The sequence below is a fragment of the Hyla sarda genome, chromosome 4 (genome assembly GCF_029499605.1).
Source record: "Hyla sarda isolate aHylSar1 chromosome 4, aHylSar1.hap1, whole genome shotgun sequence".
Classification (NCBI taxonomy): Eukaryota; Metazoa; Chordata; class Amphibia; order Anura; family Hylidae; genus Hyla; species Hyla sarda.
In genome coordinates, this window is record NC_079192.1 from 365609267 (window position 1) to 365631948 (window position 22682).

A 22682-nucleotide genomic window follows, 5' to 3' on the forward strand; every position below is an offset into this window, starting at 1 on the left:
CGGGTTAGCTTTAAAAATGCAGGGACCGCCGGGAGTTAGAGCACGCAGGGACATCACTGATGTCCCGTGCGTGCGCCCGTAAAGCAGAGCAGAGCGGAGCATCGGGGAGGACCGAGGATGACGGGTGCATGGTAAGTGACCAGCGGGACATCATCTTCGGTGTTCCGACACAGACATACAGCCTCCAGCCATACACTGTATGTGGGGGAACACTGCCTGCCTAATGTGGGGGAACACTGCCAGCCTAATGTGGGGTAACACTGCCTGCCTAATGTGGGGTAACACTGCCTGCCTAATGTGGGGTAACACTGCCTGCCTAATGTGGGGTAACACTGCCAGCCTAATGTGGGGGAACACTCCCAGCATAATGTGGGGAACACTGCCTGCCTAATGTGGGGGAACACTCCCTGCCTAATGTGGGGGAGCACTGCCTGCCTAATGTGGGGGAACACTGCCTGCCTAATGTGGGGGAACACTGTCTGTCTAATGTGGGGGAACACTGCCTGCCTAATGTGGGGGAACACTGCCTGCCTAATGTGGGGGAACACTGCCAGCCTAATGTGGGGTAACACTGCCTGCCTAATGTGGGGTAACACTGCCTGCCTAATGTGGGGTAACACTGCCTGCCTAATGTGGGGTAACACTGCCAGCCTAATGTGGGGGAACACTCCCAGCATAATGTGGGGAACACTGCCTGCCTAATGTGGGGGAACACTCCCTGCCTAATGTGGGGGAGCACTGCCTGCCTAATGTGGGGGAACACTGCCTGCCTAATGTGGGGGAACACTGTCTGTCTAATGTGGGGGAACACTGCCTGCCTAATGTGGGGGAACACTGCCTGCCTAATGTGGGGGAACACTGCCTGCCTAATGAGGGGGAACTTTACTGCCAACCTTGTGGAGCCTTGAGGGGGGAACTATACTGCCAACCTTGTGGGGAGAACTATACTGCCAACCTTGTGGGGGGAATTATACTGCCAACCTTGTGGGGGGAACTATACTGCCAACCTAATGTGGGGGAACTATACTGCACCCAATGTGGGGGAACTATACTGCCAAGCCTAATGTGCGGGGAATTATACTGCACCTAATGTGGGGGAACTATACTGCACCCAATGTGGGGGAAGTATACTGCCAACCTAATGTGGGGGAAGTATACTGCCAATCTAATGTGGGGAACTATACTACACCCAATGTGGGGGAACTATACTGCCAACCCTAATGTGCGGGGAACTATACTGCCAACCTAATGTGGGGGAACTATACTGCCAACCTAATGTGGGGTAACTATACTACACCTAATATGGAGAACTATACTGTACCTAATGTGGGGGAACTATACTGCACCTCATATGGGGGAACTATACTGCACCTAATGTGGGGAACTATACTGCCAACCCTAATGTGGGGGAACTATACTGCCAACCCTAATGTGTATTCTGATTTAATTGCTGTGCTGGCACTTTGAGGGGAAAAACGTTGGCGTGCATTTGTGCACTCAGGCTCAAAAGGTTCGCCATCACTGCCCTAAAGGCTATTGGACAACAGAGGCTGAGGCTGAAAAAGCCATAGACATTAACTATTCCCTGACCAGAGAACATGAAACTGTTTACACACAGCAAATCCAATAGCTGTGTGTGAACACAGACCAGGACAGACATGACAATCACTTTTGAATACCATTTTTTTTAGCACACATAAGCAAAAACCAATAAATTACTTCAGAACACCAATTTTCAGCTTTGAAAAAAAATGTGCGATATATATGTGTTTATTAAATTTTTTTAACCACTTTTTTCCCCCTAAATGTACTAACTCATTTTTTGTTTGTTTTTTTATTTTACTTCTCATTTCAGATCCATGTATCCTGTGGATTACTTTAGATTCGGAGGAGTACGGTTACCAGCATTTTTTTTGTTTAATGTTAATAAAATGGTTAACAAGGGCTTTTGGGGGAGTGTTTTTTTGGAATAATTTTTTTAAATGTTTTTTTTAATTTTTTTTACTTGACAGGCTTAGTAGTGGAAGCTGTCTTATAGACGGAATCCATTACTAAGCCGGGCTTAGTGTTAGCCACGAAAACAGCTAGCGCTAACCCCCAATTACTACCCCGGTACCCACCGCCACAGGGGTGCTGGAAGGAGCCTGTATCATCAGGCCTGGAGCGTCAAAAATGGCGCTCATAGGCAGTAACAGGCTGGCATTACTTAGGCTGGGGAGGGCCAGTAAAAATGGTCCTCACCCACCCTGGTAATGTCAGGCTGTTGCTGCTTGGTTAGTATTTGGCCGAGAATAAAAACAGGGCGAACCCTATGCTTTTTTGCATAAAAAATTTAATAGGGTTCCCCGTATTTTTTCTTTCAGCCAAATACCAACCAAGCAGCAACAGCCTGAAGTTACCAGGGTGGGCGAGGCCTGTTGGTACTGGCTATTCCCGGCACACCTGTGGCGGTGGGTACCGGGGTAATAATTAGGGGTTAGCGCTAGCTTTTTTTGGTGCTAACGCTAAGCCCTGGCTTAGTAATGGACTCCGTCTATTAGACAGCTTCCACTACTAAGCCTGTCAAGTAAATAAAAAATAAAAAAACACACTCCCCCACAAGCCCTCATTAACCATTTTATTAACAGGAAAAAAATTGCTGGTCATCGATGCAGTCCACTGAATCCGAAATAGTCCACAGGATACACGGATCTGAAATAAGAAAAAAAAACTAAGAAAAATAGGTTAATACATTTATTGTCACCTGGGCGCGCATCTCCCCCGCTGCACGACTACAACACTCAGCATGCTCTTACAGTAAAGACATGCTGGGAGTTGTAGTTGTGCAGTAGGTGACAAGCTTGCCATCCACCCCGCCACACAACTACAATTCCCAGCATGCCCTCACAATAAGGGCATGCTGGGAGTTGTAGTTGTGCAGCAGAGGGCAAGTGACAAGCTTGTTAGGGCATGCTGGGAATTGTAGTTCTGCACTTCCTGACCCACGGTGATCAGAAAATCATTGTAATTTCACAGGACCTGGCGGGAAGTTTGAAATTACAGTAAACACTGCAGCGCCGTAGAAAGAGGAGCCCGGGCTTACATAACACTGCAGCCGCCAGGGACTCCCACAGCTGGGCAGGGAGATAGGCAGGAGCCGTCTCTGCCATCAATCAGTGTGTACCGCATAGCTTAGTGATGGCAGAGACGGCTCCTGCATATCTCCCAGCCGTCTGCAGGCGGCTGCAGAGTGAGGCCAGCCCTGACTCCCCCAGGCGGAGCTGCGGAGTTTCTACATCTACTGTAATATCAAATTTCCGCTGCGTCCTGTGATTGGCTGTTCGGTCCCGGCCAATCACGGTACCCAGCGGGAAATGTGAAATTACAAATAGATAGAGATACTCGCCAGCGCCGTTGTGGAGCCCAGGCTGTCATCACTCTGCAGCCACCCAGGCTCCATCTGATGCTATTCCCCCTACTCTAACTTAATGAGGGGATGGGGACACTACTTTACAGCCCCCCCTTGTCTCCCACCTGCCCGCGCTGCACATCTGCCGCTTACTACAAGACTACAATGAGGGCATGCTGGGAGACAACAGTGAGGGCATGCTGGGAGTTGTAGTCTTGTAACGAGCGGGAGATGTGCGGGAGATGTGCCGGAGTTGTAGCAGTGTCCCCGTCCCCTCATTAAGTTAGATAGAGTAGGGGGGATAGCATCAGATGGAGCCCAAGTGGCTGCAGAGTGATGCCAGTCCGGGCTCCTTTTAATATATGATGGAGCTGCAGCGTTTCTATATCCCATACTGTAATTTCACATTTCCCGCTGGTTTCCTTTGATTGGCCAGGACCAAGCAGCCAATCAGAGGACCCTGCGGCGCCAAGGTAGGGTAAAAGGAGCCCGGGCTGGCATCACTCTGCAGCCGCTCGGGCCTCGTCATAGTTTCTCCCCGCTACCCTAACTTAATGACAGGGACACTGATTTACATCCCCCCCCCCCCCATTGTCTCCCACCCGCCCTCATCACACATCTTTCGCATGCTACCTACTACTCCGAGCTGGCTTACATTTACAGAGTTTTTGAGGTGTTGCGACTTTTTGTGCAACTTTCCCACTTGATAAATCCCTGACAACTGTAAAGAGAAAAATGAAATTCACTTTGGTAAGCTCTTTTGTAGCTTTTTGCTAACAGCCAAAAGTCGCACAAAATTTGCTTAGGTGCACATGCGACTTTTTGTGCGACTTTTGTAAGCAAAAGAAGAGCTCTAAATCCCTTGATAAATCTCCCCCTTTATTACTATTATTTAAAATATGCACATGCAAGCAAAATGATCTCTGAATTAAATTGATTTTATTTTAGATAACAAACATAGCAGCAGTATGCAAAAAACTGTCTACTAAAATGGTTCTTCCAGGACTACAACATTAATGTCCTTTCCATAAGAGAGCACACTGAGTATCGTAGCCCATTTATTAGCCCAATACTGATACTATTCTGTAGAAGCAGATGCCACTTTAAGGCTATGTTCACACAGCTAAAATTGTGCATTATGTTCAAATTCCCTCAAGAAAAGCAGAGTGCAGATTTTCTAATGGGAATCTGAGAAGAAATTCTGCAAAATTCAAAGACATGTTTAAATTTTGCGGAAACCAGAATGCAGAATTTGTGTTGGAATGTCCACTGGGGAAATGTTGCTGTTTGAATGGGACAGCAGAACCCCATTGCACATGATATGCAGTAAATTTTGCAGATTTTCTGAGCGGAATATTACCGTGGAATTCCAGTCAAAAATTCTGCCGTGTGAACATAGCCTTACTGTATTTTATGCCCATCTTTGTTTTGATAAATAACAGGGGTCCAAGAGGACTCCAGAAATCAAACATTCAGGGTCTTTCCTAATAATAGATCATCCTTGGCTTAGTTCTATGATGTTTAATTAAATTTAGGGTGGTTTCACACAAAGCTTTTGTGTTATTTTAATGTGTACTTGTCAAAACAAACAAAAAAATCTGACCAATCACTAGAACAAGAGTAAGTGCATGGTGTACATACACTGTCATTCTATTTAAAAAGTAAGTTCTATTTTGCTGTTCATTAGTGGTCGTTTTTGAACCACTCACATACGTTCACACTGACAAATATGTGGGAGGAATTTGCGCTGAACGAATCTGCTCAGAAATGACAGTTTTTTTCCGCGTGGAATCTGCACGGAATTCCACACGGAATTCCTCACAGAAATCAGTGCGGAGTTTAGCACGGCATAGGAAGGAAGTGAAAAAAAATTTTTACATTGACTTCTATGGAGTTACGACGCGGATTCCGCATGAAGAAAGAATATGTTCATTCTTCATGCGGAACGGAATTCAGTGACAGAATTACGCTAGCGGAAATTCCTCAGTGTGAACTAAGGAGCAGAATTTTCATTACATACTATGGGTTTTTCACTGCTGAATGATTTGAAGAGGAATAAGCCAGCAGAATTACTTGCGGAAATTCCTCTCCAAACCCTCAGTGGGAACATACCCTAAGTGTAAGTTGAACCATTAATTTGGATTATAGAAAGTGAGTGTGGGAAGATCGGAGGCCGCTCCCAAAAAGTGTTTTCCGTTGTTTGTATTTTCTAGAACAAGAGAGGAGAGACGTGCACCCTGTGTCTATGGGAGGGAGGCGATCTCATAGACTTGCATTAAGAGACACAGAGCCAGGAGAGAACTCATAAACATGCACTTCTTTTGGATTGTTCTATCAATCAGGTAGGGTATAGTCCCTGTGTAGCAGCAAGAATTTTTTGTATGGACAAAACTTATTTAACCCCACTAGGATGAAGGGTGTACAGATACGCCCTCGCATCCTGGTACTTAAGGACTGAGGGCTTACCTGTACGCCCTGGTCCAGTTAACATGAAACCACTGGCAGTCATCTCTGAGATGTCCACGATTTTTAGTGTGAAGCTGTCGGTCGAACGGTGAGTGCAGGAGTCTTTGTAGTGTGTTGCACTTAATCTCTACTCATTGCTCTATTTGGTCTACATTCCCTCCTAGCACCTCCGGACGACGCTACTTACAGAGGCACGATGGCACTACTTCCCCATAGTTATCCTCAATACTCCCTGTATTTACTAGTAGCTGTCCCAGCAGTGCCATCCTCTCTACAGTGCTGCTTTACTATAAATGTGTTATCTTACTGTTATCTGTGTTGTTCACTGCTTAGTGCCGCCTTACGGAGATCTTCCCCAAACACCTGTTATCTTTAAAATGCCTACTGCAGTAATGTGCATAGGCTTTCATAGTGTCTTTGACTTTACACCCTATACTGCCTCTTGATTGGCAAAGCTGTTTGAAAGGCATTATGGGATTTCCTGAGGTCATGTGACAATTCCTACTACTACTTTCTGACATGTGGCATATGTTATTTTATCTCTAACAGAACCGCAAAGTTCTGACTGGAATTCGGGTTCAATGGGTTTGGTTGGCTCATCTCTTACTCCTAGTTTTGGTTTACGGTTGCAAAGCATTAAACAAAATATTTTTACAATGGTTCTTACCAATTTTTTTCTGTTTGCAATAGAAAGCTAACACTCCTTTAGGATATTAACATGAGCAAATAAAGTGTTTATGAAAAAAAAACTCAGCTATTGATTTAGTACATTTTGCAGATGAAAAGTGACCATTAATGTCCATGGAAAGTGTACAAAGTACTGACACATGTATGTGATCTGTATCACATCTGTATGTCCTCAGTATTGCATCCATTTTTCACTTATTTTTTCAAAGTAGCTGTCTCATGAAGTTGAATTTCCTCCCTACAAGACAACCCCTCAGTATTATTGATCTGTAATACTGAAGCAATACTGATGATATACTGATGTAGTATTATGAATTGCGAATCATTTGCCGGTTACCGACATTCACTTGATCTGTATGAAACAGGCTTGAGATAATTCATTTTATAAAAATGAAAAATGTATCTATTATAACCAACTATGAATGTCAACTGCTGACACATAACACAGTGAGCTATAAAAGTAAATACTTGTTACATTGCTATAAACATAGACATGACATCTGCCTGTCATCTCTCTTTTTTGATCTCAAAAATATTTGCAGCTCATCAGAACACATCAATGGATGGTTTACTGTGGTAGTTTAAAATTCCATGTTTGAAGAATCCTGTCATTCATTTTCTATGCTCTCAGATTTTTAAGACCTAATTTTGTAAAGAATGCATTTATGTTTCTAAACATTTCACGATTACTACTTGCTCGCGCAGATTAAATATTTTGAGATACAGAGATAAATATTGACGCAATTTATTTTTCCATTTGTTGTAATAATTTTATATTGATAGTTTTTGCCTAGCCAAGCTTTTAAACATAATTACTGATAGAGAGGCTTTATTGACCTCAATAAGGAAAATATTGCAACTGCAGACCATGCTTTAAAGGGGTAATCCGCTAGAAAAAAAATATTTTTTTAAAATCACTAATGCCAGAAAGTCAAAGAGATTTGTAAATTACTTCTTTTAAAAAATCTTAATCCTTCCACTACTTATCAGCTGCTGTTATGATCCAAAGGAAGTTCTTTTCTTTTTTAATTTCCTTTCTGCCTGACCACGGTGCTCTCTGCTGACACCTCTGTCCATTTTAGGAACTGTCAAGAGTAGGAGCAAATCCCCATAGAAAACCTATCCTGCTCTTGACAGTTCCTAAAATGGACAGAGGTGTCAGCAGAGAGCACTGTGGTCAGGCAGAAAGGAAATAAAACAAGAAAAGAACTTCATGTGGATCATAGTAGCAGCTGATAATTGCTTTTATATGTTTCTACTTCAGCCTTAAAGGGGTACCGGAAAAACTAGAAAAACTGGAAAACATTTTTTTTTAATCATCTGGTGCCAGAAAGTTAAACAGATTTGTAAATTACTTCTATTAAAAAATCTTAATGCTTCCAGTACTTATTTGCTGCTGAATACTACAGAGGAAATTATTTTCATTTTAAGAACTGTCCAGAGTAGGAGAAAATCCCCATAGAAAACATATGCTGCTCTGGACAGTTCCTAAAATGGACAGAGTTGTCAGCAGAGAGCACTGTGGTCATGGTGAAAATAATTTCCTTTGTAGTATTCAGCAGCAAATAAGTACTGGAAGGATTAAGATTTTTTAATAGAAGTAATTTACAAATCTGTTTAACTTTCTGGCACCAGTTGATAAAAAAAAAAATAAAAAATAATGTTTTCCAGTTTTTCCAGTACCCCTTTAACCCCTTAAGGACAATGGACGTACTCCTACACCCCCATTTCCGAGTCCTTAAGGACCGAGGACGTAGGAGTACGTCCTGTCCTTTCCCGGCCCCCTGCCGCTAGCCGGAGGGGAGCCGGTGCCCGATGCCTGCTGAAATCGTTCAGCAGGCATCGCGGCATATCGCCCAGGGGGGTCATTATGCCCCCCCATGTCGGCGATGGCCGCAGATCGCTGGACAATTCAGTCCAGCGATCTGCGGCGATTCCGGGTCAATCGGGTCTCCAGTGACCCGGTGACCCGGAATTACTGGCTGATCGGGGCCGTCAGAGACGGCCCCGAACAGCCAGAGCCTGCAGGGGTGAGGTGGCACTGGTGCCACCTCACGATCGCCCTGATTCGTCGGCCGGATTACCGGCCGACGAATCAGGGCGCCTGCTGCGGGTGTCACTCCCGCACCCGCTCCGCCCCTCTTCCGGAAGACGTGAGCGGGTGCGGGACGTGCACCCCTGGTGCTGGGGACCCCGATCCCCGGCGTTAATGTTGGGATCAGGGCCCCAGGAGCGACGACGGCGGCGGCGGCGGGACTGACCTGTGCGGCGATCAAGCAGCAGCAGGAGGTGAGTGACAGCCTCCTGCTGTTGCTTAGCAACAGCTCCCAGCATGCAAAAAGGGCATGCTGGGAGCTGTAGTTATGCAACAGGAGGAGGCAGACCACCACAACTCCCAGCATGCACTTATGGGCATGCTGGGACTTATGGTTTTGCAACAGCTGGAGGCACATTCTTTCTATGGAAAAGTGTACCTTCAGCTGTTGTGTAACTACAACTCCCAGCTTGCACAAACAGCTTAAGGGCATGCTGGGAGTTGTAGTGGTGCATCTGCTGGTTGCATAACTACAACTCCCAGCATGCCCGTTGGCTGTCGGTGACTGCTGAGAGTTGTAGTTTTGCAACAGCTGAAGGCACACTGAGTTAAGTAGCAAACCAGTGTGTCTCCAGCTGTTGCATAACTACAATCCCCAGCATCCCCAGCCAAAGTAGTATGCCTCCGGCTGTTGCATAGCTACAACACCCAGCATGCCCTTCCGCTGTCCGTACATGCTGGGGGTTGTAGCTTTTGCAACAGCTGAAGGCACACTGGTTGCAAAACACTGAGTTTGTTGTCAAACTCGGTGTTTCACAACCTGTGTGTCTCCAGCTGTTGCAAAACTACAACTCCCAGCATGCACTGATAGACCGTACATGCTGGGAGTTGTAGTTTTGCAACAGCTGGATGTCCCCCCCCCCCCCCATGTGAATGTACAGGGTACACTCACATGGGCGGAGGATTACAGTAAGTATCCGGCTGCAAGTTTGAGCTGCAGCAAATTTTCTGCTGCAGCTCAAGCTGCCAGCGAGAAACTACTGTGAACCCCCGCCCGTGCGACTGTAACCTAAAAACACTACACTAACACACAATAAAATAAAAAGTAAAAAAACACTACATATACACATACCCCTACAATAAAAATGAAAAACGTCTGGTACGCCACCGTTTCCAAAACGGAGCCTCCAGCTGTTGCAAAACTACAACTCCCAGCATGCACTGATAGACCGTACATGCTGGGAGTTGTAGTTTTGCAACAGCTGGATACCCCCCCCCCCCCAATGTGAATGTACAGGGTACACTCACATGGGCGGAGGATTACAGTAAGTATCCGGCTGCAAGTTTGAGCTGGGGCAAATTTTCTGCCGCTGCTCAAACTGCCAGCGAGAAACTACTGTGAACCCCCCGCCTGTGCGACTGTACCCTAAAACACTACACTACACTAACACAAAATAAAATAAAAAGTAAAAAACACTACATATACACATACCCCTATACAGCCCCCCTCCCCTCCCCAATAAAAATGAAAAACGTCTGGTACGCCACTGTTTCCAAAACGGAGCCTCCAGCTGTTGCAAAACAACTACTTCCAGTATTACCAGATAGCCACTGACTGTCCAGGCATGCTGGGAGTTTTACAACAGCTGGAGGCACCCTATTTGGGAATCACTGGCGTAGAATACCCCTATGTCCACCCCTATGCAATCCCTAATTTAGGCCTCAAATGCGCATGGCGCTCTCACTTTGGAGCCCTGTCGTATTTCAAGGCAACAGTTTAGGGTCACATATGGGGTATCGCCGTACTCGGGAGAAATTGTGTTACAAATTATAGGGGGTATTTTCTGCTATTACCCTTTTTAAAAATAAAAAATTTTTGGGAAACCAACATTTTAGGTAAAATTTTTTTTTTTTTTTTTTTTTACATATGCAAAAGTTGTGAATCACCTGTGGGGTATTAAGGTTCACATTACCCCTTGTTACGTTCCCCGAGGGGTCTAGTTTCCAAAATGGTATGCCATGTGTTTTTTTTTTGCTGTCCTGGCACCATAGGGGCTTCCTAAATGCGGCATGCCCCCAGAGCAAAATTTGCTTTCAAAAAGCCAAATGTGACTCCTTCTTTTCTGAGACCTGTAGTGCGCCAGCAGAGCACTTCTCACCCTCATATGGGGTGTTTTCTGAATCGGGAGAAATTGGGCTTCAAATTTTGGGGGGTATTTTCTGCTATTACCCTTTTTAAAAATGTAAAAATTTTGTGAAACCAAGCATTTTAGGTAAAAAAATGTTTTTTTTTTAACATATGCAAAAGTCGTGAAACACCTGTAGGGTATTAAGGTTCACTTTACCCCTTTTTACGTTCCCCGAGGGGTCTGGTTTCCAAAATGGTATGCCATGTGTTTTTTTTTTGCGGTTCTGGCACCATAGGGGCTACCTAAATGCGGCATGCCCCCAGAGCAAAATTTGCTTTCAAAAAGCCAAATGGGACTCCTTCTCTTCTGAGACCTGTAGTGCGCCAGCAGAGCACTTCTCACCCCCATATGGGGTGTTTTCTGAATCGGGAGAAATTGGGCACCAAACTTTGGGGGGTATTTTCTGCTATTACCCTTTTTAAAAATGTAAAAATTTTGGGAAACCAAGCATTTTAGGTAGAAATTTTTTTTTTTTTAACATATGCAAAAGTCGTGAAACACCTGTAGGGTATTAAGGTTCACTTTACCCCTTTTTATGTTCCCCGAGGGGTCTGGTTTCCAATATGGTATGCCATGTGTTTTTTTTTTGCGGTTCTGGCACCATAGGGGCTTCCTAAATGCGGCATGCCCCCAGAGCAAAATTTGCTTTCAAAAAGCCAAATGTGACTCCTTCTCTTCTGAGACCTGTAGTGCGCCAGCAGAGCACTTTTCACCCCCATATGGGGTGTTTTCTGAATCGGGAGAAATTGGGCTTCAAATTTTGGGGGGTATTTTCTGCTATTATCCTTTTTAAAAATGTAACATTTTTGGGAAACCAAGCATTTTAGGTAAAACATTTTTTTTTTTTTTTACATATGCAAAAGTCGTGAATCACCTGTGGGGTATTAAGGTTCACTTTACCCCTTGTTACGTTCCCTGAGGGGTCTAGTTTCCAAAATGGTATGCCATGTGTGTTTTTTTGCTGTCCTGGCACCATAGGGGCTTCCTAAATGCGGCATGCCCCCCCAAAAACCATTTGACGCTCCTTCCCTTCTGAGCCCTCTACTGCGCCCGCCGAACAATTAACATAGACATATGAGGTATGTGCTTACTCGAGAGAAATTGAGTTTCAAATACAAGTAAAAATTTTCTCCTTTTTACCCCTTGCAAAAATTCTAAAATTGGGTCTACAAGAACATGCGAGTGTAAAAAATGAAGATTGTGAATTTTCTCCTTCACTTTTCTGCTATTCCTGTGAAACACCTAAAGGGTTAATACACTTATTGAATGTCATTTTGAATACTTTGGGGGGTGTAGTTTTTATATGGTCATTTATGGGGTATTTCTAATATGAAGACCCTTCAAATCCACTTCAAACCTGAACTGGTCCATGAAAAATAGCGAGTTTGAAAATTTTGTGAAAAATTTCCAAATTGCTGCTGAACTTTGAAGCCCTCTGGTGTCTTCCAAAAGTAAAAACTCATAAATTTTATGATGCAAACATAAAGTAGACATATTGTATATGTGAACCCAAAAATGTTTTCTTTTGAATATCCATTTTCCTTACAAGCAGAGAGCTTGAAAGTTAGAAAAATTCAAAATTTTCATTTTTTTCATCAAATTTGGGGATTTTTCACCAAGAAAGGATGCAAGTTACCATAAAATTTTACCACTAAGTTAAAGTAGAATATGTCAAGAAAAAACAATCTCGGAATCAGAATGATAACTAAAAGCATTCCAGAGTTATTAATGTTTAAAGTGACAGTGGTCAGAATTGCAAAAAACGCTCCGGTCCTTAAGGTATAAAATGGCCTGGTCCTTAAGGGGTTAAGGCTGAAGTAGAAACATATAAAAGTTATTTATATAAAGTACACAGAAAATGTTTTTACATCAGTAAGGCTTAACCAATGTTTAACAAATAGAGTTCCCTCAGAATCTAGTCAGGACTTTGCTTCAAACTTTTATGCTATTGATAAAGTACAGGTTCAGACAGAACTAGTTCGGTCAGAACTAGAACTTTTTGCCAGAGTTAGGCAAACCAACAGAACCAAACAAGTTTGCTCATCTCTATTGTTTGGGGTGAAGCAAACAGAGAAAACATAACAGTAAGCTTTGCAGCACCTATTCTCTGCTATGAACCCACTGCTAGTTTTGGCTTTAGCTCCATTCACACTACATCACTTGACATTCATTGAGTTGTACAGTACATCGGCAAACTGTGAAAAAGGGATGCCAAAGTGTAGCCCAATATGTTGCTGATGGGTCCACAGACCTTAATTGCCAAACATAATCTAATTGGGGGACATTTATCAAAGCATTTAGTAGATTTTTTTTTGCTTAAAATTGTCGCAATAAAGTTGCAAGTGCGACTATTCTCTTTTTTTCTGCGACTTTTTGATTGTGCAGTGTCCTAAGCACAAAATAAAAATCTTGCTTACCAAAGCAAAAAGTGATTTTTGACTTGCAGTGGTCAGAGATTTATCAAGTGCGAAAGTCGCAAAAAAGTCGCATGGCATGAAAAAACCTACTCCAGCTCAGACATAGAGCAGAAAAAGCCACTACCAAAGCAAAAAAAAAAAAAAAAAAATTGCTTATGTGAAAGAAATTTATCAACAGGCTGAAACCAGTTGATAAATAAGCCGCACATAAGCAAAAAAAATTTTAAGAAAAAAATTACTAAAAAAAAATGAATACATAAGCAAACATTGATAAATGTCCCCCAAAGTGACTACATTTTGTCCACTTCCTAAGCATAGCTGTGCACAGACAGCATATAAGTCTTCCAAAACTTGGTCTTCCAAGCAGAAGAAGCAGGAAATGCTTGCTCCTGGGAGGAGTGTTTGACTGATCAGGCCTCTTCTGTCCATCAAGATGGGAACCAGAAAGAGGAGATCCCAAAGACCCTCGGTTCATCAGAGAGGCAGTGAGGTGAATTCGGAGGATAAGTAGCCCCTTGAACCTCTTTATAAAATATTTGTATCCCTAGACAGCCCCTCTCAAAGAGACTTAATTCCACAAAACATTTACAAACAATGGGACTTATAAATTTAAATTTGCTTGCAACAAAAATTAATTTTTTCCAGTTATGTCAGGAACACTGGAGAACATTTATCAATGTTCTGTGCTATTATTACAGTAAGTGGGAAGGTTGTTTCGGTATGGTGGCATACATACAAATTTATTACACCAGATGGTAATAATAAAAAAAAGAAACACATACTATATGCCAAGCTGGGGTAATGTCTGTCTTGAATTATGTTCAGACACGGCCACTAGATTTAGGTTTTGGTTGAACAGTTTGATGTTTACCAGCTAGGGAATAGTTAAAGCTCTTAGCTTTTCATCCACTGGCAGAACCGGTGTGTATATGTATCTCCAGCTCAGTCTAGGTTCTAAGCTGGTGATTGACCTGTTGCTACTATGATGCCTGTATGTTCATACATGCTTCTAAGAAGTCTGTTAGTGCAATGATGCTACTATGAGTCTGTTTGTGCAATATACTTCCTAGTCTGCTTTAGCATGCACTTTGTATTTGTCTTTGATATGATCTGAGTTTTTAGCCATGGTTTAAATAGTCTTGTTTATTGTAGTTTTTAGTCTGTTACATTTGTCGGTTTTAGGATGTATGTCTGTTCTGCTTTTTCGGTATTCACACTGTGAGAATCCTCTTCTGCGTTCCTCCACTTAGTGGAGTTTGGTTTTGAAATATATCCTGTTGTGCATCTTGAGTAATATCCTGTATAGTATCCAGACCTGAGTTCCTCTAACCTGTCCTGATACTCTAACATGCCCATACAATTGTTTACCTTGGCAAATATTAAAATTGTACTCTGAAATTCCTCTACACGGTCTCTACTAAGCATATTAAAAGGAAGTGGATTCAGCAGTGACCCCTGTGGTACCTCACTTGTAACTGTCACCCAACCAGAGTAAGGTGCTTTCTATTGCTGAGCCAGTAGCTAAGCCATTAACATATATCCTTCCCTAGCCCCAGCATCCTCATTCCATGTACTAATCTTCTGTGTGGCACATTATGAAATGCCTTAGAAAAGTCCAGATATACAACATCCACAGCTTCTCCCCAGCCTTATATATAACTGACCTCCTCATAGAAGCTGATCAGATTAGTCTGACAGGACTGATCCTGCATGAACCCATGTTGGTTCTGAGTTAGGCTATTTTTATTAAAGGGGTTATCCAGCATAAGGTGATTTTAGTACGTACCTGGCAGAAAGTAATGGACATGCTTAGGAAGGATCTGCTCTGGTCTTGGGGCTAAATGGCTATGTTGTGAGATTACCATAACACTGTGGCTAGCTTTTTGTGAACTGGTATTTCCTGTTTGACTTTTCTTTTTTTGACTACAAATCCCACAATTCCATTTTCCTCCCTCCCATACATCAGCCACTGCACCCATTCAAACATAAATGAGCTGCATCCATTCAAAAGACCTGTGGTTTTCAGTCAGGGGGCCTACAGCGTGTTCACCTAACACGCCGGCGTGTTCACCTAACACGCTCACAACCTGGACACCGTTCCGGGACCCCCTGCCACTGCAGGGACAGCTTATTGCTTTGTTCGCCGACACGTATTCGGTTCCCCGGGGTCTCTCCTACCTATCCAGCAGCCCGTCTGTTTTACCCAGAAGCATGGGGTTACTATATCAGATGGCTGGATATATAAGTTTTACTTGGGGATCATTTTTCTTGAGGGTGATTTAATTTGCCCATTGATGTATCCATATGCGACTATATACCTTGTTGATATGATGATGGGCCCCTCCTTCTAATTTCATTATTTCTTGGCTATTGCTCCAATATTTTTATGCTATATTCTATATCCCCTGATGAAGTGCGGGGAATAGCAATCTGCATCGATTGCCCGCATGGAAACTCGTTGGGAATAAGGACTTAGTAGGACGTGTTTGTGATTAGCGAGCACTGTCTTTGAATAGTCAGTGGAGTATGGTGTACTCTATTAAATCAATACTCCACTGTGATAACAAGTAGGAGCATATTTATTTATCATGTACCATCTGTGTGAACACACGGCTGTATTTACTGCTACATAACAGATAGTATTTTTTGTATTTTTTGTTTTCTACCACTTTTGTGCACTATTATTTGTTTTTTCATCTATTTTTAATCATTTCTAGTAAAAGCTATGTTTTAACAAGGCACCTCTGTCCAAGATTGGACATTAGTTCTTTCCTATTATCTATTGCCGAGAGGTTTAGTGATTATTAGAGGCACATGTATGGCCTGAGACTCCTTACATACATTTAACTATGGCCTACAGCTGTTGCATTAGTTGCAGATTGATCTCTCTCCCGCCAAGTGATCACTCCACCCATTGAAGCAGACGGGCTCCCTGTCATCAGCTGACTAGTAAGTCAGGTCTCGGCCGCATTGCAACCCGGGAAAAATCTAAGACAACAGTCCTTTTGTATGCTGGTAAAAATAAATATTGGAGTGAAAATCACAGAAGAATTGTGAGAAAATCGTCACACACAGGTACAGACACTATATTATGAACTACACTAACTTTACAGCCCCCTGTAGCACAGTCAAATAAAAAAAAAATCCTGGAATACCCCTTTAAGATTTTCCATAACAGTATTTAAATTTTTTTACCCACAACAGATGTTAACCCCTTCATGACCCGGGGGTTTTCCGTTTTTGCTTTCAATTATGCACCTAAAAATCCATATGATGGCTTATTTTTTGTGCCAGCAATTCTACTTTGTAATGACATCAGTCATTTTACCCAAAAATCTACAGCAAAATGGAAAAAAAAAATCATTGTGCAACAAAATTGAAGAAAAAAAAAATCTAGAAAATTTTTGGCCTTCCATTTCTACGCATTACATTTTTTGGTAAAAATTACACCATATGTTTATTCTGTAGGTCCATGCGATTAAAATGATACCCTACTTATATAGGTTTGATTTTGTCATACTTCTGGAAAAAATCATAACTACATGCAGGAAAATGTATACGTTTAAAATTGTCATCTTCTGACCCATATAACTTTATTTTTTTTCATCATACGGGGCGGTACGGGGCTCATTTGTTGCGCCGTGATCTGAAGTTTTTAGCGGTACCATTTTTGTAATGATCAGACTTTATCGCTTTTTATTCATTTTTTTCATGATATTAAAAATGTCCAACAAAACGCTATTTTGGACTTTGGAATTTTTTTGCGCGTATGCCATTGACCGTGCGGTTTAATTAACTATGTATTTTTATAATTCCAACATTTTCGCATGCGGCGATACCACATATGTTTATTCTTATTTTTATTTACACAGTTGTTTTTTTAAATGGGAAAAGGGGGGTGATTCAAACTTTTATTAGGGAAGGGGTTAAATGATCTTTATTCACTTTTTTTCACTTTTTTTTTTAGCAATGGTATAGCTCCCATAGGGGGTTATAACACTGCACACACTGATCTTTTACATTGTTCAATGGTTCAGTGATTCTGCTGCTTGATTGCTTATGCCTGGATCTCAGGCACTGAGTAATCATTCGGCGATCGGACAGCATGAAGACAGGTAGGGACCCTCCGGCTGTCCTGTAAACTGTTTGGGATGCCGCGATTTCATTGCGGCGATCTCGAACAGCTCCCTGAGCTAACGGCATTAGTTTACTTGCACTTTAGACGCAGCGTTCAACTTTGAATGCCGCGTCTAAATGGTTAATAGCGTGCGGCACCGCGATCAGTGGCGCGCGCTATTAGCCACGGGTCCCGGCCCTTGCTAGGTGCCGGGCCGGACCCGCTTTGACGCGGGGCCACGCATTTTAGAATGGGAGCCGACCCATGACGTACATGTATTTCATGGGTTGGAGAAGGGTTAAACTTACAGGCCTAGTTTCTAGAATACCTTTTTGACTCCTCCTTTTAAATATTTGCACCACATTTGCTAAGTGCCAGTCCTGTGGAGCAATCTGTGTAATTCTAGAAGCTTTAACCTGTTCAGGATGAAGGGCATACAGGTATGCCCTTGCATCCTGGTACTTAAGGTCCAAGGATGTACATGTACGCCCTGGTCCCATTACCAGGGTTTGAAGCATGCTCACAAGATGAGCAGACTTTATACACGGTGGGTCCTGGTTGCTATAGGCAGCCAGGACCCACGGTTAATGCCGGACATCGCCGATTGGCCAGATGCCCAACATTAGCCCTTTACACGCAGCGATTAAATTTGATCGTGGCATCTAAATTCAGGTTAGCTAGATGCTGTTAGCTCAGAGGAGAAATCCTGGATCAGCTGAGTGGATGGCGGTAGGGCCCTTACCTGCTTCCTTGCCATCCAATCAATGTTCTGAGGCTCTGGCCAGGCTCTGCAGGTTAGAGCACAAAAGCGCCAATAACACTGATCAACGCTGAGCCAAAGCTCGGCATTGAACAGTGCATGCAATCGCAAGATCGCACGGTATAGCCCCCTATGGGGACTAAAAAAAAAGTAAAAAGTGCTATCCTAAGTTTAGGGGGTAACATGTTTGATCATGAGGGGCCCTGGCCGCTGGGACCTCCCGCGATCAGTCATGTTATTCCCTATCCTTTTGATAGGGTATAACATGTCTAGGGGAGGAGTACCCTTTTATGGACAAAATTAATGTGGTCCTTAAGATGTTAAACGAAAACGGACTACAAGGGCAGGATCTGCTCCCCCAGCATAAAGGCACAATTGTACAACTGCATTTGTGGTTGAGCACCTCCAGCCATTTGAGACCACATTTTTGTTGTTGTTGCATTGTTATAGTCCCCTATGGGGGCTATAACTGCAAAAAAAAAGTTAAAGTAAAAAGTGTTAATAAATGTGATTTAACCCCTTCCCTAATTAAAAAAATAAAAAAAAATAAAAAAACTATGTAAAAAGAATGGTGTACACGTTAAAAAAAATTCCAAGGTTCAAAATAGCGTGTTTTTGGTCACTTTTTATACCATAAAAAATTTGTGAAAAGCAATAAATAAAAGTCCTCTCAAAACAAAAATGACACTGATAAAAGCTTGAGATCATGGCCCCAAAAAAATGAGCCCTCATACATCCCCATATGCCGAAAAATAAAAAAGTTATAGGGGTCAGAAGAGGACATTTTTAAACGTAGAAATGTTCCTGCATGTAGTTATCATTTTTTCCAGAAGTATGACAAAATCAAACCTATATAAGTAGGGTATCAGTTTAATCGTATGGACCTACAGAATAAAGAGAAGGTGTCATTTTCACCGAAAAATGCACTGCTTAGAAACGTAAGCCACCAAAATTTACAAAATGGCCTTTTTTTATTTTTTATTTTGTCGCACAATGATTTTTTTTTGGTTTTGCCATAGATTTTTGAGTAAAATTACTGATGTCATTACAAAGTAGAATTGGTGGCGCAAAAAATAAGCCATCATATGTATTTTTAGGTGGAAAATTGAAAGGGTTATGATTTTTAAAAGGTAAGGAGGAAAAAATAAAAATGCAAAAACTGAAAAACACTGAATCCTTTAATCCTTGAAGTGGTTAAGGTGTTAAAGGAAAACTGTCATCAGTTAACCGCACTAACCTGTTGATACAGGTGTGTAGTAAGGCTGACACTGATGATAACTATACTTGCTTACCCCCGATCTGTGGTTCTGTTCGCTCATTATCCTCTTTGTTTGAGTAGTAGGTTTGATGAGCAGACAGAACTTCAGAAGCACATCAATATCACCGCTTCTGCTTCTCCAAGCTAGCTTGCAGCTGCACCAAGTGAAGAAGCAGCAGTGACATCAGTGTGCTACTGAAGCTTCACCCACACACCAAGCCTGATACTTAAACTAGGAGGAATAACAGGTGACCAGGACCTTTGATCAGGGGTAGTAGGTAAGTATCCGTTATCATCAGTGTCACTCACACTACATACCTGTACCAACAGGTAGGTGCAGGGGAAACTAATGACAGTTTCCCTTTAAATATAAAGAATAAGGGTCTGTCTAGCAGAGTACTTAATTCCTGCAAAACTCTGGGATAGATGTCACCTGGGCCTGGTGATTTGTGTTTTTAAATGTTAAGACGAGGCCACACTTCTTGTTGGGTTAATTAGGTGAGATTTGCTGGAGAATTTACATTATCCTTTCTCATGTCATCTGACATTGAATTTTCCTTTATAAATACAGTAGAGAAGAAGGCATTAAGTAGATTGGCCTTTTTCTAATCCTCCTCCGCCATTACACCCAGATTATTTCTTAGGGGGACAACCTTTTAGTTTTATGTAGGTAAATCATTTTTTGGTTACTTTCTATTGCAACCGTTCTCTCTGGTGCAATTATTGTTAATTTTATTAATTTTTTATAGAATTTATTTGTCTCCTTTCAATTTTTTTACACCTCTCCACTACCTTCTTGTTCCACGTGCTTTACCTGGCTGTATCTAGTGGTTGACACCCCAACTGATCAGAACTTTGGACATGTCTGCATGACGTAGAAAAAAGTTTCCATAATTATATGTTGGGTGGTATTCGTCAGAATAAATTTTTTTTGTACTAAACAAAAAGCACTCCATCACTAGTTCTATAGTGCAATCTGTTATATTTCAGCATAGCCGCATCCATGCATTTTATGGCTGTAATTCAACAGAAAATTGCAGAGTTTAATATGTCTGAGGAATTAATCTGCCCTGAATTAGCTGACTTTTTAAGAACAAAAGGAAGGTATCATGTACAATCACATATTAGAGATCCCTCCCCTGTACACTCCTTTCAGCTATATCTGTATGTTGATGTTTTCTCTATAGGTATATACCTCCCCTGAGGCTGATTGACTACAATTGTGAAACTCACACTAAAACATATAATGTTAACTGTGATTTTGGAAAATTGATGTGAAAGCTGCAGCAAAAATTCACTGTTAACACTGTTAAAAACTTTAAATCTTCATAAAACCTCTCTGTTGTGATTGCAAAAAAAAAAAAAACACTTTGAATAAGAAAACGCTTCAAAACAGCACATAACGTAATGATTCTTATCAGTTCACTTGGCTGGACTCCTGGCAGCCTAATCAGATGAACTGCTGTGATGAGATGCCACCCTGCTCTTCCCAGTGCTAGAGGATTGAAGGGAATTGTAGACAGCAATAGGAAATCATTTTAGTGATTAAATAAAATATAGCTAAAAACCCATTACTAAAACAAGTAAGCACAAATCATGCATAAGAACCTCTACATTATTCTATAATACATATGCTGCACTAAATAAGGGGGGAAAGTGTTTCTTTGAACCTTTTTTTTTTTTTTTTTATATCAACTGGTGCCAGAGAGTTAAACATATTTGTAAATTACTTCTATTAAAAAAGCTTAATCATTCCAGTACTTATCACTTGCTGTCTGATTTACAGGAAGTTATTTTCTTTTTGAATGTACTTTCTGTCTGACCACAGTGCTCTCTGTTGACACCTCTGTCCATGTCAGGAACTGTCCAGAGCAGGAGAGGTTTGCTGTGGGGATTTGCTCCTTCTCTGGACAGTTCCTAAAATGAACAGATGTGTCAGCAGAGAGCACTGTGGTCAGAAAGGAAATTAAAAAAGAAAGGAACTTCCTGTGGGCCATACAGCAGCTGATAAGTACTGGAAGGATTAAGGTTTTTTAATAGAAGTCATTTACAAATCTGTTTAACTTTCTGGCACAAATTGATTTAAAAAAAAAATGTTTTCCAGTGGATTACCCCATTAAGAAGTAATTTTGTATACCATGAATACATTGCCTTTTACATTTTTTTTTACTTATTTATTACTTAATGTTTTATGGCAATCAATTAATTTAATTTTATGGCATACAGATGTATACCTCTGATATATAAAGTCAGTTCAATGTATATGTCAAATTCTTTGCCAGCATATATGAAAGATTATGGTATGGCTAAGCATGTCTGAAGTCCAAAATGCGTAAGCAATTGTTATCTGCTTATGTTAGAAATTCTACTTAATGGACTTTCCCCTATTATGACCTTTGCTTTGATTTAGCATAAATTGCAGGAAAAGCAAAAACTGCACAGGCAGATAAGCTGTATCTTCTATAAAGTACTGTACTGGATGTAGCTACATGGGGGGGGGGGTGGGGGTGTTATGATTGGATGTACACTGTTTTGTTGTGTATGTTGGGCGCATATACTGGCACAGTTCAGCAGTTGCACCAGTTCAATTGGCCCTTTGGTGTAGATGTTTTTCAAAACTCATCTTTACAAGAGCACGTCATAGTTAGTTTTTTGCTGTGGTCATCAATTTATCATTTGTGCCTTTTTCCATTAAATCGCAAAAAAAAGCTGCAAATCAGTGTAATTCGATGCATCTAATCTATACCATCATTGAGCTGACTTAAAGGGGTACTCCGGTGGAAAACTTTTTTTTTTTTTTAATCAACTGGTGCCAGAAAGATAAACAGATTTGTAAATTACTTCTGTTAAAAAATCTTAATCCTTTCAGTACTTATTAGCTGCTGAATACTACAGAGGAAATGATTTTCTTTTTGGAACACAGAGCTCTCTGCTGACATCATGACCACAGTGCTCTCTGCTGACACCTCTGTCCATTTTAAGAACTGTCCAGAGTAGGAGAAAATCCCCATAGAAAACATATGCTGCTCTGGACAGTTCCTAAAATGGACAGAGTTGTCAGCAGAGAGCACTGTGGTCATGATGAAAATAATTTCCTCTGTAGTATTCAGCAGCAAATAAGTACTGGAAGGATTAAGATTTTTTAATAGAAGTAATTTACAAATCTGTTTAACTTTCTGGCACCAGTTGATTTAAAAAAAAAAAGTTTTCCACTGGAGTACCCCCTTTAAAAGAGTGTTTTCAACAACATTTTTGCTTTACGCCTTTGGACCTGTACCTAATATGTGATAAATTAGGTGCTAGTACACACACACACAAAAAAAAAAAAAATAATAATAATAAACTACTACAAAGCATGTAGAGAA

At 41.6% G+C, this 22682-nt stretch overlaps 1 protein-coding gene across 2 annotated transcripts in view; it reads right to left on the reverse strand.

Moving 5' to 3' along the window:
* Window positions 1-22682, reverse strand: part of GABRA1 (gamma-aminobutyric acid type A receptor subunit alpha1) — a 299022-nt gene that overhangs the window by 140592 nt on the left and 135748 nt on the right. The window lies entirely within an intron of this gene.